General features: G+C 44.8%; 1 long non-coding RNA gene across 1 annotated transcript; it reads left to right on the top strand.

Annotated features, from left to right (window-relative positions):
- The first annotated feature begins 2,513 nt into the window (after positions 1 to 2,513).
- On the top strand, positions 2,514 to 23,625 carry LOC147001082 (uncharacterized). Its single transcript, XR_015045386.1, has 3 exons — positions 2,514 to 2,578; positions 5,068 to 5,163; positions 23,479 to 23,625. It is a non-coding gene; the product is annotated as an uncharacterized LOC147001082 (long non-coding RNA).
- Positions 23,626 to 24,162: the final 537 nt, after the last annotated feature.

Here is a 24,162-nt window from a genome sequence, read left to right as displayed (position 1 = left end):
CAGGATTATCCCTGTCTACCATGGTGCAAAATGATATTATTACTAGCAAATTAGCTGATCATTTAAAAGTCATTAGTTTGGAATCCAAGTTGTGAACAAGGTTGCACCCTCTTTTATCAGTCACGCCAACAAATTTCAAGTCAACATGTTCTGAAAACTGCTTTTGCTTGCCAATATTAGAATATCTCTAGGAACCTAATGTGCCTAAGCATAAATGTTTTCCCCAAGACAGAACCAACCGTTGAAAGACAGTTTTAATCTAGGCTTGTCCTGTTCAGTCAATTTTCAGCTAGAACTCCTTTTGAGCAAAAATCACCTGCCAAAGTAAATTCTCATCATGAATGTGAAAAAAACCTTTAAAGTAGGCATTTGCTTTAAATGGTTTTTGGAAAACTATTAAATTTATTCTTATTATTATAGAACTACTATATTGTAATGAACTCACAAATAAAACATCAAACAGTTCCTCCTTCTACAATGTGGCTTCCAGGAATCAAACTCACATTGTCAGGTTTGGTGAAATACCTTTATCTGATGAACCATCTCATTGCTCCTACTCCTTTAAAGAGATTGATTTATTTTTGTATGTGTATGAGTGTTTTGCCTACATGTATGTGTGTGTACTACTTGTATGCAGTGCCTATGCAGGCCAGAAGAGGACACCAGGAGCTCCGAGAACTATAATAATAGATAGTTGTGAGGTTCCCTGTGGGTGCTGAGATCTTAGCTAGCAAGCAGGTGTTCTTAACCATTGGACCATCTCTTCAGGCCCCTTGTTTTCTTCTCTTTGTTATTTGTTTGTTTGTTCCTTTCTTCTTTTCTTTCTTGTTTGTTTTGTTTTCATGAAACAGGTTTGCTGTGTAGCCCAGGCTGGCATTGAACTTGCAAGCCTTTTGCTATAGTGTTTTAAGTGCTAGGATTACAAGTGTGTGCTAGCACACTCAGTAGTGATTGTGTATGAGTGTGTGTTTGTGAGTGTGTGTGTTACAGATAGTATAGAAATTTACAAAAAGACAGTTTTGGTTTTGCATTATGAATTGTTGGCTGTGAGCAGCTCCCCAGTGTTATCTATTGGCAAAATGTCTGCTTCTAAATGCAGACAACTAATTTCCCCCTTACCCACAACTCACCAGTCACAGAGTTGCCCTAGCTACAAAGCAACAAATCAGATTGCACATTGATAGCCTGGAGGGGAGGGTACACTCTTTACCTCTTTAACTAATACAGGATTAGGACAAGTCCTTGCCTGTGGGCCCATTACTAAGAGGGTGGTTGGGATGTGGATGGTTGTTATGGTGATGACTGGTCAACAGAAAGAAGGAGGGAAAAAAGAAATGTAGTTAAAAATGAATATTCAAAAGGAAGGGGTACTAATAAAGGAGAAGATTTTCAAAGCTATGAGAGCCCAGAGATCTTTAGAAATTAGACCTTTAAATGGCTAGTTGTCAGCTGGAAATGACAACCAGTTGCTGTGATTTTCAACGTGTATAAAGTCAGATGATTCCCCAAACTGGATGAGACGCTAGTTGGCATGTTCCCTGAATATATATTAGGGACCTCAACAAATTTCATCAGTCTGGGTTTCAGTGTGTGTGGGCATGTGTGTTCATTTTCACCTTGTGAGTTCGTGGCTTTTTTAGAGAGATGATAAATGATGGACCATCTAGGGCACTGATTTTCCCTCTTCCCAGATCCTCACGAGAGGAGAGTTTATCTGGACCTCTGTGTATTCCAAATCTTGAGAGACAGGACAATCACCTGCACTGTCATACCGAAGACAATCTTATGGCCTGGTGTGGCTTCCTTTTCTACTCCTCTCCAGAGTGAGAAGCAGACAGGAAAAGCACTCAGCCAAGATGTCTCAAAGCCAATGGATGCAGGCCACTGGGAACTCTGGGGAGCAGGAAGGCAGAGTGTTGTGTCTCATGAGCATGGAGCTGGGGGAAAGAGATTGACTACTTGGAGGAACAGTTGATATGCAGCAACTGGCCTTGGGTGCCTCCTTAACAAGAGGATCTCTCAAATCAACAGAAGGATATTGGGGCTGAATGGATAGTCAAGCCAAGAACCAACCTATGGTTCTCACAGAAAGACCCATCATCACTGAGGAAAACAAAATACCAAGCAAGACATAGTAAGGATGTGGTTCCCACAAGAGTGTCCCACAGTGTCTCTGGGTTTCCTCTTGGTGCTCCTTATCTGTAAGAAAATGTTATATACTTGGTTTATATTCTGTAGCCTGAGTATGACTATTCTCTGTCTCTGTTCTCACAGTCCTCTGTATGGTGAGGTATGCCTAGGCTTCATGCCTGTTCCTTCCCAGGTGTCTCATAAAGCCTGTCTGAACAGCTGACTTCGTCCTGAATCATGACTCCTCAAAGAAGTCATTCCATGCCCACAGAAAGACTCTTCAAACCTCTTTGCAACCAGGACATTCCAAATTCCAGGCATCACAAACCACTCTTCCAGACACAGTGGGATGTATGTTTGTGGGCTGGTACCTGGGATGGTAGCATTTGGGAGACATTTTGGTCCTCATGTCTAGCATACAAATTTGCAAATGTTCTGGCTAACCAAGGTAACGTCTTGGACTTGCTTGGTTCTCTAATGACCAGGCAGTGTCTGTTAACCTAAATAACAAATGAAGAGAGCAGGGTCCTGCCTGAAGTCTCAATGCAAGGGGAAGCTTTTGAAGGCAGTGGAGAAGGACTGAACGAGTGGTTCTGAGTAATTGTCCTTAACTATTGGGACCAAGAACAAGGCTGGGGCCAGTCAGGCAGTTCCTAGACAGATGTTCTTGAAGACTTTGCTTTGTTTAAATAGCTCCACCCCTTCCCATTTCACCCATTGACTGTTGTAGTAACATGAAAAGATGGGTACTGCAAAGTTGTGGGACCCAATGGAACTATGGCTGGTAGAAGTGTTCATAGTGGCCTTAGAGAAGCCCATCCAAGAGAACTGTGCAAAAGTAAGTGCTTGACTTCATTGAGTTTGTTTGTTCTATCAGCGAGGGTGGAGCATACTAGTTATAGCCATTCCACATATGGGGGAAAAGGAGATAAAGACAATGCTTACGTCAAAACCTTCCACATTTCAAAGTTCATAGTTTTAGAAGCTCTAAGTTATGATTTGATTCTGGACATTCTTTTATTGATACTTCCTTTATATTCAACGGGGGATACTACTACACAAACTGGATTTTGTTTAGGTCCAACATTTCTTAGGATACAGTGTTTGTCTATGAGTTTAACCAATGGTAGTCTGGGGCCATGAAGGTGAACATCCTAATTTCAATTCTGTTGTTGCAATAAAACACTCTGATAAAAAGCTATAGAGAGGAAAAAAGGATTTATTTGATTTGTAATTTTGGGTTGCATTATTCCATCACTATGAGGAAGTCAAGGTAGAAATTAAAGACAGCTAGACATATCACATTTGAGAGTACAGAGAATAAGTACATGTGTACTACTCACCTTGCTCTTTTTATTCTTAACACAGTTCAGGACCCCCTTGTCTAGGGAATGTTGCCACCCACAGTTGTCTTGATCTTCTACCATCAATTAACTTAATTACCAATTTCCCCTGAGACATGCCCACAGGCCAACCCAATGTAGACAATCTCTCAATGAGACTATCTTCCAAAATGACTCTAGGTTGTGTCAAGTTAAAAATTAGAGCTAACCATCACAGTGGCTTTTATATTGCCTCAATGTTTGTATTCTATCTTTGGACAATCATACTCTTTTATAAAACATCTGGTAGAGGGGCGGTCTGAAGACAGTGATGGAGGTAGGAAGAGGGCAGAGATGGTTGGTAATTACTCAACTCTTTCTAAGGAAGAAGGTATCAAGCATGATGAAAAACCATTTTGGAGCAGGCTTTCTAAACTGAGCAGGATTGTGTTGGGTGTTGGCCTCTGGGTTTGAGTATTTTCTGTGTGTCAGACACAGTGCTAGCGAGCACAGTTCAGGCCCTCCAAGTTCAGTTGGGGTGATCAGGGAAGGAAGCCAGCAATTGCAGCACAGTATGCTGAATGTTGAACAAATTGCCTTCAAATCTCCCACAGAGCCAGAGTTTGGTGTTTGGTAAATACTGTCGGGGGGTCATAGAAACATCTCAGTACCCATGACTCAGGCTGGGAAGCAAAGGGTGTGCCAGGGAGGATGAAGAGAGATGGGCGAGGGGAATGGGATGACAAGCCACTGCACTAGGTTAGGACAATGAAGCTAACAGATGATTTCCCAAGTTTTGTAGTAAAGGATGGTGTGACCTGATTTATATTTTAGAGCACTGACTGTGGCTGCTCTGTGAATGGAGGTGTCAAGACTCAGAGATCAATTAGACTGTTATTAGCATAATAGTTCTCTAGAGGAACAGAGCTGATGGAATGGATTTGTTTATTGGTTGAATGAGATGGGCTGAGTAGTTCAACAATGGCCACCAATGTGCCGGGGAGGCCAAGAGTGTAGTCACTGCTCAGTTGATGAAGTTGGATACCTTAGCAGTTCCAATCTGTCACCCAAGGCCTGGGAGACTTGTCTTTAGTCCATTGGAAGACTAGGAGATATCCATTATCATAAAAGGATGACAGCTCAAGTGATCGGCACAGGGTTGATGTACTAACCAGCAGGGATGGAAGGAGAGCCAGCAAGCAACACTGCTTTATTCCTTGTACCTCCTTTTATCTGGGTTACCTCTAGAAGATACCAGCTACTCTAGGGAAGGGTCTTCACTCCTCAGTTAATCCTTCCTGGTTATGACCTCACAGATCTGCCCAGTGACATGTCTCCTAGTTGATTCCCAGACATAGGCAAATCAACAATTGAGATTAACCATAACAGGCTGCTTCATGGATTATGGCTGTAGATCAAAGTGGGATGGGAAAGGCGACAGAAGGAGGTAGTTACAATTGTTGTACTCACATCCCTGCTAAGATAACCCTTTACAGCACCAGTAGGGCATGAGCCTGCTTCAGGCTGTTCTCCTCAACCCTTTGCATATCTTCTAGCCTCTGCAGGGTGGAGAAGGATAACTGGTATCCTTCTTGTTGTACAAATGTCATTGCAGAAGTGAAGCTATGTTTCTGAAATTTCTTGACAAAGCAGAGGCTTATGCCTGGATTGATGCAATCATTAGGAAGGAAGGTGGACTCAGCTATGGAAGGTGAGTGCCATGGTTAACGTTAATTGTCAACAGAATCTCAGATCACTTGGGAGATGGGCTCAGGGTCATGCCAGATGCGGTAGAAGGTAGCCAATCCTGATGGAATTAATTGAGGTGGAAAGATGAGCCCCCCAAGGGTGGCACATTCCCATGCAGGGATCCTGAAATGTACAAGTAGAGGAGAGCCGAGCAGAAGCATGCATTGCTTTCTGCTTCTCTTGTTGTGGATGTCACAATACCAGCTGCTTCAAACTCCCACCATCTTGACTCCCCTGCCTTGATGGATTGTATCCTTGAACTGTAAGCTACAGCAAGCACTTTCTTCCTAAAGTTGCTGTTGGGAAAGCATTTTATCACAGCAACAGCAACAGAAAGGAAAGCAGTGGGCTTTGGCACTGGGGAATTTGTAGTGCAGAGCTGGAACTCTCTAGGGAACTGAGCTTCTCAAAGATGATCTAATGAATGGGGCTGAAGGAAAGGAGGAAGAGTCCCTCAAACCAGATGGCTGCCCCATGGGGACTAGGAACACTTGATCCCCAGAGTTAAATAATCTTTATCCACTCCTAAGTTTGCCTCAAGGCCAGCACTGCCTACCAGATTTATGAACAAGCTTTAGCATTGCAAGGTTTTGGCTTCATTGGGGGAGCCTGTGATTCCTTCAGAGCTAAGTCTCTGGATATCCCTTTGGGCTCATCACTAGCAGGGTTGATGCTTTCAAGGCCCAGGAGAGAATTCCTGTGACGGTGTTTCTTTGACATCCCATCTTAACACCCTATAGCATTATGTTATTTCTGGCATCTGTACTTGGCAGGATAACCCCCTCTGAACTGCATAGCAGACCTCATTGTTGCCCACTGTGTTTCCTGACTCTGAGGTTTCTGCAGCCATATTTCAACCTGTGTCTAGATCCAGGACAGTGACTTTGACAAAGGCAATGCTGAAATCAGGTTCATGGGACAGTCCTGGCTAGAATGTCCTGTGAATAACCTAGTCAACTTCAGTTCTGAGTGTCTGGATTTGTTGTACTAGGAACACAGTCAAACATCATTTGTCTTTTGTTAATTGAGTGCTGAAGGACATGTGGAGGAATGAATATACTACAAGAGTAACAAGAAGTCCAAAGAGCTGAAGGGGACTGAAGCCCCATAGGAGGAACATCAATATGAACTAACCAGTACCTTCAGAGCTCCTTGGAACTAAACCACCAATCAAAGAAAACACATGGTGGAACTTGAGGCTCTAGCTATATATGTAGCAGAGGATGGCCTAGTCAGTCATCAATGGGAGGAGAGGCTCTAGGTCCTGTGAAGGTTCTATGACACAGTATAGGGGAATGCCAGGACCAGGAATGGGAGTGGGTGGGTTAGTGAGCAGGGGAAGGGGGAGGGGATAGGGGATTTTTGGAGGGGAAACTAGAAAAGGGGATAACATTTGAAATGTAAATAAAAATAATACCTAATAAAAACAAAAAATAATAAAAAGAATAACAAGAAACAAAATAGTGTCATGATTGTAAGATGGAACATTCCCCACCCCCTGCCCTCGGCCCACATTTTTGAAACAAGGTCTCTTGCAGCCCAGTCTGGTCTTGAATTCACAAAATAGCTAAGATTGACTTTTAACTATGTGATCTTCTTGCTTCTGCCTCACCAGAGCTGGGATTATAGGAGTGCACCACCACGCTCAGTTTATATGACAATGGAGATTGAACCCAGCAACACACTTAATCTTCTCAAATACTAGGCATGCATCCTACCAAGCAAGCCACACCCTTAGCCCTGTCTTCTCTTGTTTCTTATTGGAAAAATCTCATACATTCATTAAAGGATGCAGACTCTGGTGAGAAGCCCATATATATATATATATATATATATATATATATATATATATTTATCACTGTCTATCATCATTGCCAAACATTATCATAGCCAACTCTATTTACATTAAAGGGCAGGGTCTTACTCTGTAACGCAAGTTGACCTGGGAGTACTTAAGGGCCCAGGCTTGTCTTAGACTCATGGCAATTTTTTTCCTTCTCATCCTTCCAAGTGTTGAGATTACAGGAGTGAACCACTACACCTGGCTTTTGATTGCCCCTATTTTCCTCTCAGGTCATTAAAGATAGTGGTCAGAGGCTTTACCCATGGAGCCATTTCACTGGCCGTGTGGAATCACTTTATATGGGGATCTTTGGAAGCCACCTTGTTTATTGGAATTTTCAGGACATACCATCAGTGTAACTTCATCCTCTCTTGTGTGAACACAGCTTCCTGTTCTAGAGTCTACTATGTTGGGAATATGAAGGAAGAACACACGAGCAAGTCCACATGTCTAGATGGAGAAATTGACTAAGATAGTACAACTTGTCATGTCACATGTTTCTTGGGGTTGTTGTTGTATAGACAGTAGTAGTACCCATATATATATATATATATATATATATATATATATATATATAGAGAGAGAGAGAGAGAGAGAGAGAATTTGTGTAGTTCTAATACTACAGAGTAGAATGAATACTGAGTATTAGTCTTTATGAATCTTATTTAATCTTCACACAATAGGTGAAGGTCAAATAATTCCAAGGCAAAAATTGTTCCTATACCGATGTTCCAGATGAGGAAACAAAAATTTGAGGGCTAGCACCCATACCAGGAGGCTCACAACTGTCTGCAACTCCAGTTTCAGGGGATCTAGCCTCTTCTGGCCTTCTCTGGACCCCATATGCATGTGGTACACATACCCCCACATAAATAAGTAAGTAAATAAATAAATCTTAAAATGAAAAAAATGAAAAAAGTCTTTAGGAGGTAATAAGTTGCCCAAAGTTATCCAACTGGTAGCAGGTGGTAGCACCACACCTGGAACCCCCACAGTCGTAAGCTAGGGATTTAGCCTCCTCGTCTTGAGAAACCTGATTATCGTAAGGTCTCCAAAGGCTGTGACTGTGACTCAGGTTTTTGTTTTTTATTCCCAACCAATAGCCATTTATTAATTCCTTTGGTCCTCAAGATTTCTTTAAATAAACCAGACTTTGTTGCATTTAAGGACTTCATAGGCCTTAGAACTTTCCGATTTCTGAACATCAACTCTTGGCTCCCTAATGCTACCACCGTTCGCTCCCTCCATTGCCCTTTCCTGCCACCTGAAGACTAAGATGAAGCCAAAGCTGCCAAGAGAAATCAGACACTCAGATTAGTCTACTCTGGACAAGAGCCCAAAGCAATTGAATCACCGTTCTACAAAAAGTGCTGAATTTAGTTTTAGTAAGGATGGGAAACACACACAGACACACGGCTACTCCATAAGTTTGTTTTTGGTTTTGTGTCATTGTCCAAATATTCTTTGCACCCTCCACCCCTAAAAAGGTATTGTAGTTAAATGAGAAGCTGGCTTAAATGCCAGGTTATTTATGTGTGTGTACTTATGGATGATGGCTGACTGGCTGGGACTATTTTTTCTGAGCAAGCATGAGGTTTCATAAAGCAGGAGGGTGCTTGTGTGATGCAAGGTGCGCAGAGAGAACTGCCTTTATTTAGACATTCAGTTTCTTCACACTTTCCTCCCCAGGAGGACTCTTGGCTCTCCCTCCAGACAGCCTGTGTGTGGTAAGAAAAAGCAGAACATGGGGGTTTAAGGGAGGGAGGATTAACTTCAAGATCAGGTAATAATAGATTTTTGTTATGAGGGCGATTGCCCCATTCATACTTGAAATTCCCACATAGTTATTTATATGATCCAGGTTACCCTCATCTCCCCAGATTGTTGATGCATTCCAAGGCATCATTCTTTTGGGGAAGAATAAAAATATCCATTTGATCAAAGACAAAAATTCAGAAATAGCAGCAATTGGTACATCAAAGGTCAATGTGCTAAAATACTTGATTAAATATTACCTCAGTCTATAAAGAAATTACTGAGTCATTCTCTGTGGAGAGAGGTCTGCCAAAAGGTTTATGCACTTTAAAATGCTTCTAGGGCACAGTGTTGTGTATCTGGCATCCCAGAACTTGGGACGGGGGCAGGAGGATCAAGAATTTGAGATCAGTCTGAGTTACATGAACCCATCTTTTTTTTTTTTTTTTTAAGTATGTTTTATGTAAAGCTGAGTTGTGGCAATGAGGCCAGGTCTTCTTTGACAATGAACCTTGGGAAGAGAATTATAGACCATATGATTTATGATTTACCTACAGCATGAAAACAAGCAGCATTCCTTGGTTGGAACAGTGGATGTGTCCTCCATCATCTTCCCCAGCCCCAAGATAGAGACTCTAGACAGGATGCCTTCATCACTTGTAAACTGCAGAATAAACAGACAGCTGTTGGTCCAATGGCTGAAAATATCACAGCCATTTTCAGAGAGTGGGATCCTTGTTTCAAACTCCATTGGAGCATTTTCTTACATTCTGATTAGTTTCTCCATCTAGGTTACTTGGGAATTTAAAGAAGAGGACCCAAATCTCTGAATCTGAATCCCTCAGGAACAGTGTAGTTACTGGGAGAGCTTGAGACAGAATGTGGTCTCTCTGAGGAGGGTATGGGGACTCTTTGAGGAAGGGGGCCTTCAGGTGGACCTACAGGACAGCAGGACAGGTGCACACGCACCCTGGGTCTCGTGGAAATCTGAGAATGTGAAGACCATTTCCTTACCTGGTCCTGCCAGAAAGAAGACTTGCTCTTCATACTGAATCAGCTGCTTTCTCCAAGTAGCTGGCCAAGACAGCATCTTACTTCTACAAAGGAGGAGTCTTTGTGTTTGGGCAGCAGCACCTCCCCCCAACCCCGTCTGTGATTGTTTCAGAAGGCAACTGGGAGTGGCTGTCATCCAGATCTGCCCAGCTCACCCAGTTGTCCTAGCTTCAGGGCAGGAGAGCCCCATTTTAACATTGTCTCTTTTGGGATCAGGGCAAAGGGGAGGAATGCAAGAAACAGTGGTGTTGTTGGTTCTGGGGTGTGGTGAATTTCTCTAGTGGGTAATTTAATGTGTTGGCAGGCTTCATGGCAAAACTTCCCTCCACACAGGGTCACTATAGTTCTTCATTATCAATAAATACATTCTCCACCATTTCTCTGCCCTGGCTATAACCCCTGCACTGCAGGCATGGCCACTTAATTAGCTAGGTTTCTTGTCCTTTCTTTTCTTCCTTCTTTCTTTCTTTCTTTTTTTTTTTCTTTTTTCTTCTTGGTAATAATGGGACAGAGTCACATATACCCCAATCTGGCTTTAAACTCACTATGTAGCCAAGGATGAACTTGAACTTCTTTTATGTTTGTGTTCCTGTGACTATGTGTGCGTGTGCGTGCGTGCGTGTGTGTGTGCGTGTGTGTGTGTGTGTGTGTGTGTGTGTGTGTGTATTCTTGCAGATGTGATGTCAGGGTTCAACCTCAAGTGTTACACCTCTGGAGCCATCCTCTTTGTTTTTGAGACAAAGTCTTTCACTGTCCAGGGCTTGCCAAGTAGACTAAGTTGGCTAGTCAATGACCCCAGATACATACTTGTCTATCTCTGCCTTCCCAGTATTGGGTTTTCAAGTGCACCCCCATGCCTGGATTTTATATGGGAATCAAAGGTCTCCATGCTTGCATAGCCAGCACTTTATTGCCTGAACCATCTTCTCAGACTGACCCTGAACTCCTGATCATCTTGCTTCTACGTCCAGTGTGCTTGGGCTACCCGTGTGTGCCATCATACCTAGCTTTGAGCTGTTTCCTTTCTAGATTATGCCTGCCCTTGGTGGCAGCATTTAGAGTCAGCTTATGGGACTCTTCTGTCACCACAATCAGCTGAAAGTTAGATGTATCATTGGACTGATGCTCCCTGGGTCTTTTGGGACACCCTGGTTTTCTCAGTGTTCTTTCTCAGACCCAACTTCCAGGCATGATGTGTCCAGTTACCTTGAGTGCAGCTGTGAGAATAGGATGGTCTCCCCAAGCCAGACTCTTGATAGGATGTCCTACAGTCCTCATCCTTAGCTTGAATGTTGGCGAGAATGTGGGGGTAGGGAAGGAACTTCTTGAGGCCAAAAGAGAAGACATGCTCTGAACACCTCTAAAAAACAAACTGTCTTCTCAATGATTGACTGGTCAAATGGAAAATGCATTAAGCCATCTTGGTGCTCAGGGAGAGAGTTCCCTTCAAGCTTGGAGTTCCTTCTGACATATTAGGTTGACTTTGCTCTTGAATCATAACAGGACAGTCTCTACTTTCAGAAGAAACTGCCTTTGATCTATTGTTTGGCAGCTGTTGCACAACTCTCAGATCTGGTGTGCCCACAGGCTTCCCTTGGTCAGAAAACAGGACATGCTAGGGAGATAAATCCTCAGAACTGCCGAGTTCCAAGGGAAGTCCTGGTCATTAGAGAGAACATGGCCCTCCGGAAAGACGCCAAGTTCCCTGTAATGCACAAAGCTCCTTTGATGTTAGTTTTTTATTGGGAGCAGTGTGAAGGTGCAAGAGTGGACTTGGGGAACCTCTGAGATTCCACCACACACTTCCTTACCTGGGCAGCCAGAGAAAGCCATGGGTGTGCACAGCAGGTAGGAAGCCAAGGAAACATTGCTTAATTGTCAAGTGTCACAACACAGGGTTGATTTTTCTGGAAAAGATCCAGGAAGCCCAAGCTTAAAAGGTGCATTTGGAGGGTAAGATGAGGCATGGTAGGCAAAGTTTTGGGTGCTGAGTGTTAAGTAGTAATATTCTAGAGTGCTGACAAAAGATAAACTCTGTGAGCTTGAATATTCTCTCTCTCTCTCTTTCTCTCTCTGTTTTTTTGGGGGGACTTATGCACACTTGTGCACATGAGGGTTCAAAGCCCTGTGCTCATAACCACAGGCCAAAGGACTGGGTCAATGTGTGCTTTTCTATCCATGCTAGCTCTTGGAACAAGGCCTCTCACTGAACCTGGAGCTAAGTTGGTAGCTCACAGTCATAGTAATCCTCCTGCCTCTCTCCTGTCTCACATTGGTGGGGTTAGAGCATGGCGAGTGGCTGTACCTGGCTCTTTGCATGGGATTTTGAACGCATGTCCTCACATCGATGAAGCAATGTTCTTACCTGCTGTGCTATCTCCCAGCCCTAACAACCCTGCACACTGTGCAGAGCATGGCAACACCTTGACTTCTCCACGACAGTCTTCCTAAGGCTGGAAACTGTGGTTGTTTCTCAGCAGGCTTTGGAGAACTTCTTGAACAAACTTCTTGAACTTGATTCAAGACATGCAGTGCCTGGGTGTTGCCCTAAGCCCAGGGTCCAGTGAAAGGGATTTTGTAAACAATACATTTTCTAAGGGTGACGGCCTATGGTGAATTTCATCATATAGAGACCTTGTGACCTGGCTGTCTGGCTCTTTAAGTAACATTGTGGGATTGGCCTTATACTTCCTTCAGAGAAGGAACAAAAACCTCTACTCAAGTCTCAAAATTTGGAATAATTTATTCTATTTCTAGATTACTTGTATGTGTGTGTGTGTGCATGTGTGTGTGTGTGAGAAAAAGAGAGAGAGAGAGAGAGAAAGAGAGAGAGAGAGAGAGCACATATATGTGTGTGTATGTGTGATTTGTAGGAGGAGGGAGAAAGTGCATTCTGTAAGAGTGCTATGTGTGCACACACTTGCTTGTGAGCAGGACTCACTAAGTGCAAGGATTGTGACCATTAGCGCTGGCCAGTGTTTTGTTCCCTTTTCCTTCTTTCTGTTTGGACAAAGTGTCTCCACTTTGAAGACCTGCTTTGCCGTTACTTCAAAAACTCTGTCTGTTGCCCTCTGGTCATTCAGGGGATAGCTCCTATCCTGCGTGTGCCAGCAACCTGGGCCAACTGCAACAGCGGAAACCAAGACAGCTCTGGAAAAATATTTGTTTAATTAGCAGAAATGATCTGTGATCCGAATCCATGTTTAACTGCCTGGCCCACTGCCAAGGCTGATGAATTTTCCTTCAAGACTGTGTTTGGTTCTGAATTGAGTAGTGGTGTTAGACTCTGTGGCTTGTACCCTGGGGTAGGGAGCAAATTGGCTCTGCTCAGATGTGAGATGTTTCCCTGACAGGCAGTGCCAGGCACACATGGGGGAAATAGAAGGGTAGGCTAGTTAGTGTTAGCTTCTTACAGTGCCACAAGGATTTAGTTCTGCCATGATGGGTAATTTTGCAAGAGTGTGCAGACAATGTTGCATGGTGGAGGAGATCTTGGGGAAGCATCAGAGCATCAGAAAGAAGTAAGTGGCTTATGGGAATTCTCGCTCCTACAAATGGGGCTGTGTGACTTCTGTCTCTGCCTGTGTTATAGAAGATGGGTCCCTTGGAATTCTTAGAGAAGAAGTCACTAGTATAATAGTGAAACAGAGTGAGAAGGGTCGATGGCCCCAGGAAAGCACCTCAGACTTGACTGTAAACCGAAATGACATATGAAAATGTCAAGGATGAGCTAAGAATGTTTTGGGGGGGGGGATGAGCCCCAAGCAGCCCTGCCTCATTCCCAGCCTAGGCTTGCTCTGGGGAAGTTAGAGCTTTAGAACTAGCCCTACCTACTCCCAGCCTTGTCAAACTGCCTGATACTAGGGATTCCTCTCAAGACTCCTGGGCTGTACCATGTCTACTCAGGCCTTTATGGGTAGAGCATCTTAGGGTGGTTTGAAGGCAGAATTCTCACTTTCCCAGGGACTTCTCTTATAAAAAGCTGGGTTCTTTTGTCTGGGAGCCTCCCTGATGGTCCCTATGTTATCCACCCTCCAGGCCCTGAACACTGTGGTTGTGTTTGGGAAAGCCCATGGTTGGGGAGAGGGGTCCTGCTAGGAAGAGAGGAGTGAGGTGCCACTGTCTACCTGCTCCCTTCCTTGCTTGGGTTCTTTGCAGTTCCGGTCTCCCTTTCCCTTCCACATGTGTAGACTGCTCCTTACTTACATATCCTTTGGTCTCTAAATATGGGTTGGGTCCAGCGACCCTCCTGCTTTCCCCACACTCTGTCCCCCTTCATTGGAGCTCAGTCCTTGATTGCCCCATTTCGCATTACCCCAAGGAGACTTGGCACGGTCTCCTCCTGTTGGGCCCTTGTCCGACAAAGCAGTAGTTGCTTTTCTGACTTCTCTGTAAAGTTTCAACAGTTTTGTTTTCTGAGAACAGAGTTCCCCAAAGACATAAGCTAAAGAACAAAAGTTTGATGGGGAAGCAGAAGAAACTCTGAGAGTACAGATGCCTCTAGTACTGAGGACTACTGTGCAGAAGTTCAGCCTACTGATCTCAAAAAAAAAAAAAAATCACTGATCTGATGCTCATAGGGGCTTGGGTCAGAATGGCAGCCCCCAGTATAGTATGGTGATATACATCTCAAATACTCAGGAGACTTAGCCAGGAGGACTACAACATCTCTGTTAGCTTGGGGCAACTTAGAGAGACCCTGTCTCAAAAATAAGATGAAAGGGGGTCTGGGTTTATATTAGTGGAAGGTTGCTTGGTTAGTGTGGGCCAAGGCCCTAGGTTCAAGTCCCAGTACCTCAAAAAGGAAAACAAGAGAGAGAGAGAGAGAGAGAGAGAGAGAGAGAGAGAGAGAGAGAGAGAGAGGAAGGAGAGAAAGAAGAAGAGAGAAAGGAAGGGAGAAAAGGAGGGAAAAAGACAGGAGAGGGAAGAAGAGGGTGTGGAAGTCAGGGAGAAGGAATAAAAGAGGAGGAAATGGAAGGGGAGGGGAGGGGAAGGGGAAGGGAAGAGGGAGGGGGAGAGGGAGGGGGAGGGAGGAAAGGGAGTTCTTTTTGTCTCCTTGGATTCACTAAATGTTGGGAACTAGATGTAGATTCTGTCTGAGACACTCAGAGATTCATTACGTTACTGTGTCCAGCTTGCCAGTGTAGGCAGGGTGGATGTCAGACACAGGGACCCTGCAGATGAGCAGTAATATCTGAAAGACAGAGAACAAGGTCAGTGGTCAGAGCTGGGTCTCCTGAGAAGGAACTATTTTTCCTCCTCTGCAGAGTTAGTGAGGACCCAAGGTGAAAGAACGGGGGAGGGACAGCTTTCCCTTCAGTGTGAGTAGAAGCTGTGTTTTTCTGGAAGAGTCCATAAGAGAAAATACAGAACCTGAGAGGCTGAGGGTCAGGGTGGGACACTCCAGTGAAGGACAATTTCTGCTTGCTTTTTGTCGTCTTGGTCAGAGGTCCTAGGTAAATAGATGTCTGGGAGAAACTGACCGTATATAATCTTATGAATGAGGATGTTGCACACACAGAGAAGCTCAGGGCGGGGGGTGGGGGTGGGGATGCGAAGAGTCTCTTGGAGATGACCCAAGTCATTTTGTCTAGAGAGTTATACCCATCCCGAGACCAGTCCAGATGTTAAGTTTTCTTCCCTCCACTCCTGAAGACACTTGCTAGCCATACTGTCTCACCCTGGCAGTGGGGCCTAAATCCATGTGGCAGCCTCTCCTGAACATAGAGAAACACTTGCATGGTGTCTTACTTCACATACCAGCAGCTCAGTTTCCTTCCTTCTAAGCTGAGGACCTGGCTCCCACCTCCTAAATTAAATTTGGCTTTGTGTGTTTATGTAAATGATGTATGTTGGTGGTACATGCTCATGTATGTATGTGCATGTATGAGGCCAGAGGACAAACTTGGGTGCCATTCTTTAGGTGCCTTCTAAGGATTTTCTTTTTACTTCTTCTTTTTCCTCTTTTTCTTCCTCTTCTTCTCCTCCCCCTCCTCCTTTCCTGTATGTGTATGGTATCCGTGCATTTGTATATACACATTTGAATGTATGTGAGCTTGCATGTGGGTGTGGATGTGCGTGCACATAGAGGCCCATGGTTGACATCAGGTTTCACTCTCAATCACCTTCTAGTTTACATATTTAGGCAGGATCTCTCACTTGAACCTAGAGCTCAATGATTTGGCTAATCCAGCTACCCAACTTGGTCTCTGCCTCCTGAATCCTGAATTGGAAATGGGCCATTATGCCCACCTGATTTTTTGATGGGTGTTGGAGAATCGCAACCCCAGTTCTTATGCCTTTGTTACAAAGGCTTATCTACTGAGTCATCTCCTCTGCCCTAGTTTGTTTTCTGAGACAGTCTTTCATTGTCGTGGACCGTAGTTAGGCTCCTGGGCATGCCAGAAACCTCAGGGATGGGCCTACCTCTGCTTGCCCAACCTTGGGATGGCAAGTGTGCCATTGTGGCAGACAAGCTTCTTTGTATGAATTCTGGGGGTTGAACTCAGGTCGTTATGTTTGCAAGACAAACATTTGTGCTGACTGAGCCATCTCTCCAAGCCCAAGTTTTCTAATTTTGGTATTCATAATGTCTTTCCTTAAGGCTCTCATTCTTAGGGTTTCTTTGTTTTTATTTTTGATCTTTTGAATTACAAGCATCAATTTTCTACCCATGGGAAGATTTATATGAAAACTCCTTGGCTCAATGGAGGTGGCTTTGTCTTTCATCTGAACTATTTCACTCTTCTGCTTTCTCCTTTCTTTTCCTAAGAGAGGAGAGGAAGAGAGGGAGGGAGGGAGGGAGGGAGAGAGGGACACACACACACACACACAGAGAGAGAGAGAGAGAGAGAGAGAGAGAGAGGGGGGGGGACAACAGACACAGAGACACAACAACAGACATAGAGACATAGAGATATAGTGATAGAGATAGATGATTCGATAGGTAGATAGGTAGGTAGATAGAAAGAAAGAAAGAAAGAAAGAAAGAAAGAAAGAAAGAAAGAAAGAGAGAAAGAAAGAAAGGAAGGAAGAAAGAGGGAGGGAGGGAGGGAGGGAGAGAGAGAGAGAGAGAGAGAGAGAATTGATTTGGGGGTTAGCATGTGGAGACAGGAGGATGTGACGAGCAAAGAAGAGCCAATGAGGAGAAGATGTGTGGGTGTAGAGAGATGGCGCACGGGGAAGGGACTCTGAGAATAACTCTGAGTCACTTGCTGCTTTGGGAATTTGACCTGGGGCCAAGGACACAACAGAGAGTTGGGCAATGGTGGTGGGTAGAGGAATCACAGAGAGGAATCTTCTAGGACTGTGGAGTCCTGGAGAATGCTTCAGGTACATTCTGTCTCTCTGGCTCCAGCTTCTCTTACTAAAGCCCCTGCAGAGAGCCACCTCTCCAGCATTTACAGAGCTCTAGGCTGTTTCTTACAGGATATGTGTTCCCTCTCTTGTGAGGCTCCAGTACTGTCTGTTTCTCATGAAGAGAAACTAGGCCTGGCAGATTTCCTCACTATCTGTGTCCTGCCCTTAGGGCGAGCCCTCTTGCAGGGGTCCAGAGTCTCCCATAAGTGAACTCTCCCTGAGTTGAATCATGAGGTGAGCCCACATTTCTACTGGGCTGTCAGGTGCTTAGGCTCTACCTGTAACCCCTGTCCCCACTCCCCAGCAGAAAATCTAGAAGTTGCTGGAAAAGCCAGAACCTCCTGATTACAAGGCTCATTTTAACTTAATTACCTCTATAAGGAACCTGTGTCCTATACAGCCTAAGCACCTGACAGCCCAGTAGAAATGTGGGCTCACCTCATGATTCAACTCAGGGAGAGTTCACTTATGGGAGACTCAGGACCCCTGCAAGAGGGCTCGCCCTAAGGGCAGGACACAGATAGTGAGGAAATCTGCCAGGCCTGGGACAAGTCACCCTAGTCTCTCCTCCTCATGAACCCTAGTCGACTCTGACCAGTATCTTCTTCAGGGGTTAGGACAGCTTGTACTGGCAGCTGGGCAGAGCAATAGCCATGTGAGGGGAAGCAAGACTTGCTGTCTGCAAACCAAGCAGAGAAGTGATACAGGACCATCGACCTGTCAGCTCTTGATCTAGGACACCCAGCACCCACAACTGTGAAACAAGAAACCTTTGCTGTTTAAGGTGCCCAGTCTAGGCTATTTTGCTACGGCTGACCTAGATGATGAAGACTGCCCCTAATACCATCTCTGGGTGACTGAATTCTGTTCTTCTGACTTGTTCAACCGCACAATTATTGCCTTAACAAATGCATCCTTCTATAGTCTGGATGTCAGAAGCCCAAAACCAAGGGGGTGGTGGCAGGATGGCTTAGTGGTTAAAGCTGCTTGTTAGGCAAGCCTGGCTATCTGGGTTTAATTCCTGGAACTCATGTAAAGGAGGAAGAAGAGAACTGACTCCAGGCTGTTCTCTGCTAACCACATGTGCACTGTGGCATGTGTACACTCACACTCACACATCATTTGCACATTCACACAATAATGATGACAATGATGATAATAACAATAACAGCAATAATCAGTTTAATAGAAGAAGGCCCATATCAAGGTCTGGGCAGAGCCATATTTGGAGATATGCCTTGTGGAGGCTTCAGAGGTTCTTGTTCAGCTCTGTAAACGACTTACTTCCTTGGCTATAGTCTTTCCTTCAAATTTCTCCTCTCTCCACTCATCCCTGCCTCTCATGCTGATCCCTCCACAGTAATCCAGGGTCATGTTCACATCTCAAGAGCCTTCCCATAATTATACCCTCAGTCTCTTTAGTCATGGGAAGACACATTCTTCCAGACCTGGAGATGATGTCAACCACACCCCCTCTCTACCCACCAATGTGCATACCTCGCAGATCCTACAGACTGCTTGGGAAAGGAGAGGCCAGGTAGGAGATAAGAATGGCTTCTGCTTCCCACCCTGGTCTCATTCTTGACCAACTCAACAGCATACTGCCAACAATAACCTGTGAAGACGGAAAGGGAGATGGGGATGGGGTAGGCATGGGTTCCAGGTTGAGTCCATGCAGGCTGAGAGTGTTAGCCTCTAAGCGTAAGTAGAGGACATGGGTAAAGGGCTTGCTTGGCCAAGGAGGGAGCTGCTGTGGTTTTGGTTCCCAGCTTGCTCTGGAAACATGGCGATCTGAGCTTTAATTTTCTCGTCTGGAAAATGGGGGTGATGGTACTCTAAATTAGACATAATTGGACTCAAAGACCCATGCGTCTGTATTCTGAGTCCCTCCATAAGGAGCTGCAACCAAACTTGGTAGTAAGTCAACCAGAGCCTGGCTTTGTGGAGTTTCTTTTGGTAACATGTAGCTGAGTCTCAGCCAATCACAGCAGCAGAGCTTCAACCACACGCAGTAGACAACCGATCCAACTATGTTCAAATAAGGCAAATATGGAGTTAGAACCAATGAAGCAGCTTCTGTGCCTCACTTCTGCTTTGGCTTCTCTCCCACTTCCCATATCCTACCCACATGGTCCAGCAGAGCCTCTCCTGTGATATCTGTGCTGTCTGATTCAACCATCTGTCTTTGCTCAGTGTGAACTCTGTTAAACCGAATTCTACAGTTTTTATTGTTAGAGAGCACTACCTTGCCGGGCTGTGGAAATTACATATTAATTTAGGTTTTGCAGTGGAAAGATGTTAGTATGATGTTAGGTGTTCTGTCAATGCTGGCTGTCATGATGGCAGTGTCTCCATGTCTCCAGTATTTGTGTGTATGGTGTGGTGTGGTTATGAAATTGGTGGGTCTGATGAAGGCTGGGATGGCTAACAGCAAAAGCCTAGGACAGGTCACAAAACACTGCATCAAACCTGGTATCGAAGGCCATTCTTCCTGAGGTGGAGAGATTACTCAGTGGTTGGAGCACTCACAGCTTTTGTAGAGGACCCGGGTTCAGCTCCTAGCATCAATTTGGAGGCTCATGCCAGACTGTAACTACAGTTCCAGGTCTTCTGACCTCTGTGGATGCCAGACAAGTATACAATGCATACACATACATGTTAGTAATATACTTAACACTCATAAAACAGTAGCAATAAACCTAAAAAAACTACTGTTCTTCCCTCCTTCTTATTTAAAATACTTTCCTTCCTCCTTATTTCTAGGCAACCCACTGATAAGAAATTGCATTAAACTGACTTCATGCCTCCACCCTAACACCCCCATTTACCTTCAGAGTTTACACCCATCATTAGTCACCCTGCATGAACTGGGAGTTGTGTACTGGCCAGATGTCACCCTAAGATTGAACTCATTGGGTCATGGGAGGTAATTGTGTGGGCTTTAGCTCCCTCGCAAAATGAGGCAAGCATGTATGTCCACATGAGTGTGTCTGTGTAGTAATGTATGCATGTACATACCTGTGTAGACTAAGGAAAGAGAAGAAGAGGTTGTGGTCTCCTTCCAGTCTCGGAGTGGAGGCTTGGAGTGGAGGCATGACGTGAGCTCACAGAGCTTATCTGTGCTTAGTTGGAAATGTCAGCCTGCCTAGGGTGGTTGAATTGGGTAGGAACTCAGGCCTGGCTATTCAACTCAGGCCTGCCTATTTGACAGGTCTTGATTCTCAGGAACAGGAAAAAGAAACATGGAGATAGGGAGGTCTTTGGGCAGGTGGTAGAGGAAGTAGAAGGGCAAAAGCTTTGCAGTCCTTCCCCTGTCTGTGTGTTCAGGCACTCTCCGTTTTCTCATCCTGGAAAGGGGCAGGGTCTTTTACTCCTTGGGTAGAGGATTGCAAGTGAACTTAATAAGCCAATAGAGTAAAGGGCTCTAAGCAGGACTACAGCCTCCCTGACACCTAGGATGATCAGCTACAGCAAATGCCACGTGAGTGAGTGCTGGGTGAGGCTGTGCCACGCTCATTCTCCTTCCTTCCCCATTCTACACACCCATCTTCCTCCTGCTCCTCCTCTTCCTGCAGACCTGGGGGAGACCTGGGGGAGAGTCTTTAGAAAGCTAATTTACCAGGGTGGTGCCAGCCAGGTTCCTATTTGACCAAACCAAGGCTATGAGCCCTAAAAATGAACATGACAACCCTAGACAGAAAGCTCGCTCGTGCTCTCTCTCTCTCTCTCTCTCTCTCTCCTTATTAGAAGAAGAACACAGAAAAATTGTCTACGTCAGTAAGTCAGGTCCCATTAATCTCACAAACCCCTTTTCTTCTGGCCTGATTCAGAATGAAAAATCAAACAAAATCAAAAGCAGCAAAAGGGTGTGTGTTTGCTTCCCTGTTCTTAAAGTGTCTGGGTGAGGCTTGCTTAACCTGCACTTTTCTTTCCCATCCCCAGCACTAGATCAGCTGCCAGGCACAGACCTAACCTTTAAACCAAGACTCAGGGAATGCCCGGCTAGAGGGGACTTCTTCTGTGGCCCCGGACTCTAGCCAATTTTCAATTTCTAAAACAGTGATTTGTGAGGTCAGGGGGATGAATCAGTCAATGAAGTACTTTTTAAGAAAGCCCAAGGACTCAGTTTGGATCTCTGGCACTCCTCTAAGAATGTGGGTGTGGTCCCATGGTCTTATAGTCCTTGTACTGGGAAGGTGAAGATGGAAGGGTCTTTGGGGTTACCTGCTCAGCCAGCCTAGCCTGGTGAGCTATTGAGCTTCAGACCAGTGAGAGACCCAGACTCAAAAACAATGTGAATGGTACTTGAGGTATAACAAACAGGGCTGTCTTCTGGAATCGGAACATATTCACATATGCCTGGACACGCATCTATGTGAACACACTCAAAATACAATAAAATATTGACTCATATTACTTAAATCTCAGAAGTACTTCTAGCTATGGGATATATGATGTTGGGAAGGTGTGACTAAGGATCTGGCCAAAGGCCAAACAGCAAGTTACTGGCTGAGTTGGATCTAGAACTAGGTCACTTGCTTCTCAGGTCAAGCTTGAACTGGTTGTCACACACTGTCATCTCTGGCACTGGCTGTAGATAAGTCTGTTTCTTTCTTTCAGGTCATCTATAATGTGAAAGGATTTTTGTGAAGGCCTGTTTATTCTATGAAATCATTAAGGTCACAGTGCCTCTCTAGGCAGAGATCTCTGTGGGACCATGAAAGTCATGTAGTGCCTCCTCTGTGACACAGAGCATGACAACCTTGTTTTCAGGGTTGGCCCAGTCTTATTGATTCATTCCTCCAGAAAGAATGATGAAATGGTGGCCCTAGAGAGAAATTATGTCCCTACTTCCAAACTTGGTAGTCCTGGGCTGGTAAGAAGGCTCAAAGGACAAAGACACTTGCTGTTAAAACTGATGATCTAAGTTGATCTCTGGAATGGAAGGAGAGAACCAACTCCAGAACTGGTACTGATTATATGGTCTAACCAAATCCAGAGAGCAATGACAACGAAAATAAATGAACAGAAAGATAGACATGGTAGCAGCAGGCAGAGGCCTGTGTGTTGTCATGGGGGTGGGCCAGCGGCTGTGGGTCCATGAGCAGGGGACTAGGTCCTCACTCAAGTGTTGCTGGGAGGCTCCAGGGATGCAACATTACCCATCAGGCCAGGCCTAGAACTTAGGCTGCTAGAGGGGGAAACAAATGTCAGTTACATGTTTCTGCCCTGACTCAGCAATGGCGTAGTGAAAGCTTACCAGCCTTTCTTTCTGCTTCTATTTCCTTATCTCTTTAAAAACAAAACAAAACAAACAAAAAAAAAAACAGGCCGAGCAGGCCCAGCCTGTATCTGCTTATAAGGCAGATAGAACAAAAGGGAACAGAGTGATTGTGAAATATCTTTGGGGGCATTGTGTGATGTCAAGACCGAGAGGTGGCATGATGCCTAGACTCCTTGGTAAGCACGGTTGAAGTGAGACAGGATGAAGGAAAAGGCTCGCTCTGCCCCTCCACCACCAAAGGCATGCTACCACGCTGGGCACTCTGCACATAGCATTCTTCTGAAGATATGTTGTTGATCATGACTTTTCCTTTGGGAGTAAGAAAGCCCAGAGTTAAAAGTTAAAATCTTTTCTCCCTCTCTCCCTCCCTCCCTCCCTCCCTCCCTCCCTCCCTCCCTCCCTCCCTCCCTCCCTTCTTTTGTAAAACACTCTGTTGAATTATCAATGGCCTATATTATTTTTCTCACTGCTGTGGCAAAATACTTCACAACCCCCCCAAGGAAGGAACCAAGGGTTTATTTACACAGAGTATGAAGAAGCTGGCTGACATCGCCATCTGTAGTTAGGAATCAGAGAGAGATGAGCTTAGTTTTCTCCTCTTTGTTCAGATTAGAACCTCAGTCTGTGGGATGACATCACCCATATTTAGGGTGAGTCGTCTATCACATGTCCCCACAGAGGGTTTTCCTGAAGTGGTTATAGGTCTGGTTCAGTTGACAATGTTTACTGTCAAATAGCCCAAATTAAGAGTTGACAACTCAGCCAAGAAGGCAAAGAGTTGGTCTCATAAAAGTCCATAATGTGATAAATTTCCAAGAGTGAAAGCACACTGGAACCATCACAGGACATGTGACAGTGAGTGGCATCATCACCCCAAGGAGACCCCTCACTGTCTTTGCTGCCTTTCTTGCTCCTTCTCCCACTCCCATACTCAGTTAACCACAGCTGATGTTACTTTAAAGATTTTTTTCTTCAAACTCTAGGGAAATGGAAGCAAAAGAACAACACATTTCTGGACAGTCTGAGCTATATACAGAGATCGTTTCAGAAACCAGAAAAGGCAAATCTGCTGGTGGGAGGGCACGCCATGTGGTGAAGAGGAGACTAGACCGTGCTGCATAGCAAAACCCTGTCTCAAACAGCAACAGCAGCAACAGCCAGCTACCTCCAATAAAAAGAAAAAAAAGTAAATAAAGATAGTTCCAGTCTTTAGATTTTGTGTCTCTGTTTTGGTACAGGGTCTCATGCAGGCCAGGTTAGATTCAAACTTAATGTGTAGCAGAGGATGACCTGGAATGTTCGATTATAGGCATGTCCCACTCTACTTGGTTTGACGTGGTGATGAGTTCAGGGTTCAGAGCTTCATGCATGCTGGTTTACCATCTAGGCTACACCCCAACCCCTAGAGATCTTTTTAAATTGTTTATTTTTATTCGGTGCATATGAATGTCTGCCTGCATACACACATGTGTACCATATGCATGTCCAAATAGGCCAGAAGAGGTCATTGTATCCTTTGAAACCCGAGTTACAGAAAACTGTGAGCTACCATGTGGGTGCTGGGAACTGAACTTGGGTCTTTTGCGAGAGCAGTACGTGCGTCTTACTGCTGAGCCATCTCTCCAGCTCCAGCCCTGATATTTTTAAATATGAAATATACAAAGGCA

The sequence above is a fragment of the Mus caroli genome, unplaced genomic scaffold (genome assembly GCF_978045245.1).
Source record: "Mus caroli unplaced genomic scaffold, Mus_caroli_1 scaffold_15, whole genome shotgun sequence".
NCBI classification, from domain to species: Eukaryota; Metazoa; Chordata; class Mammalia; order Rodentia; family Muridae; genus Mus; species Mus caroli.
This window is presented reverse-complemented; position numbering and strand designations above follow the sequence as displayed.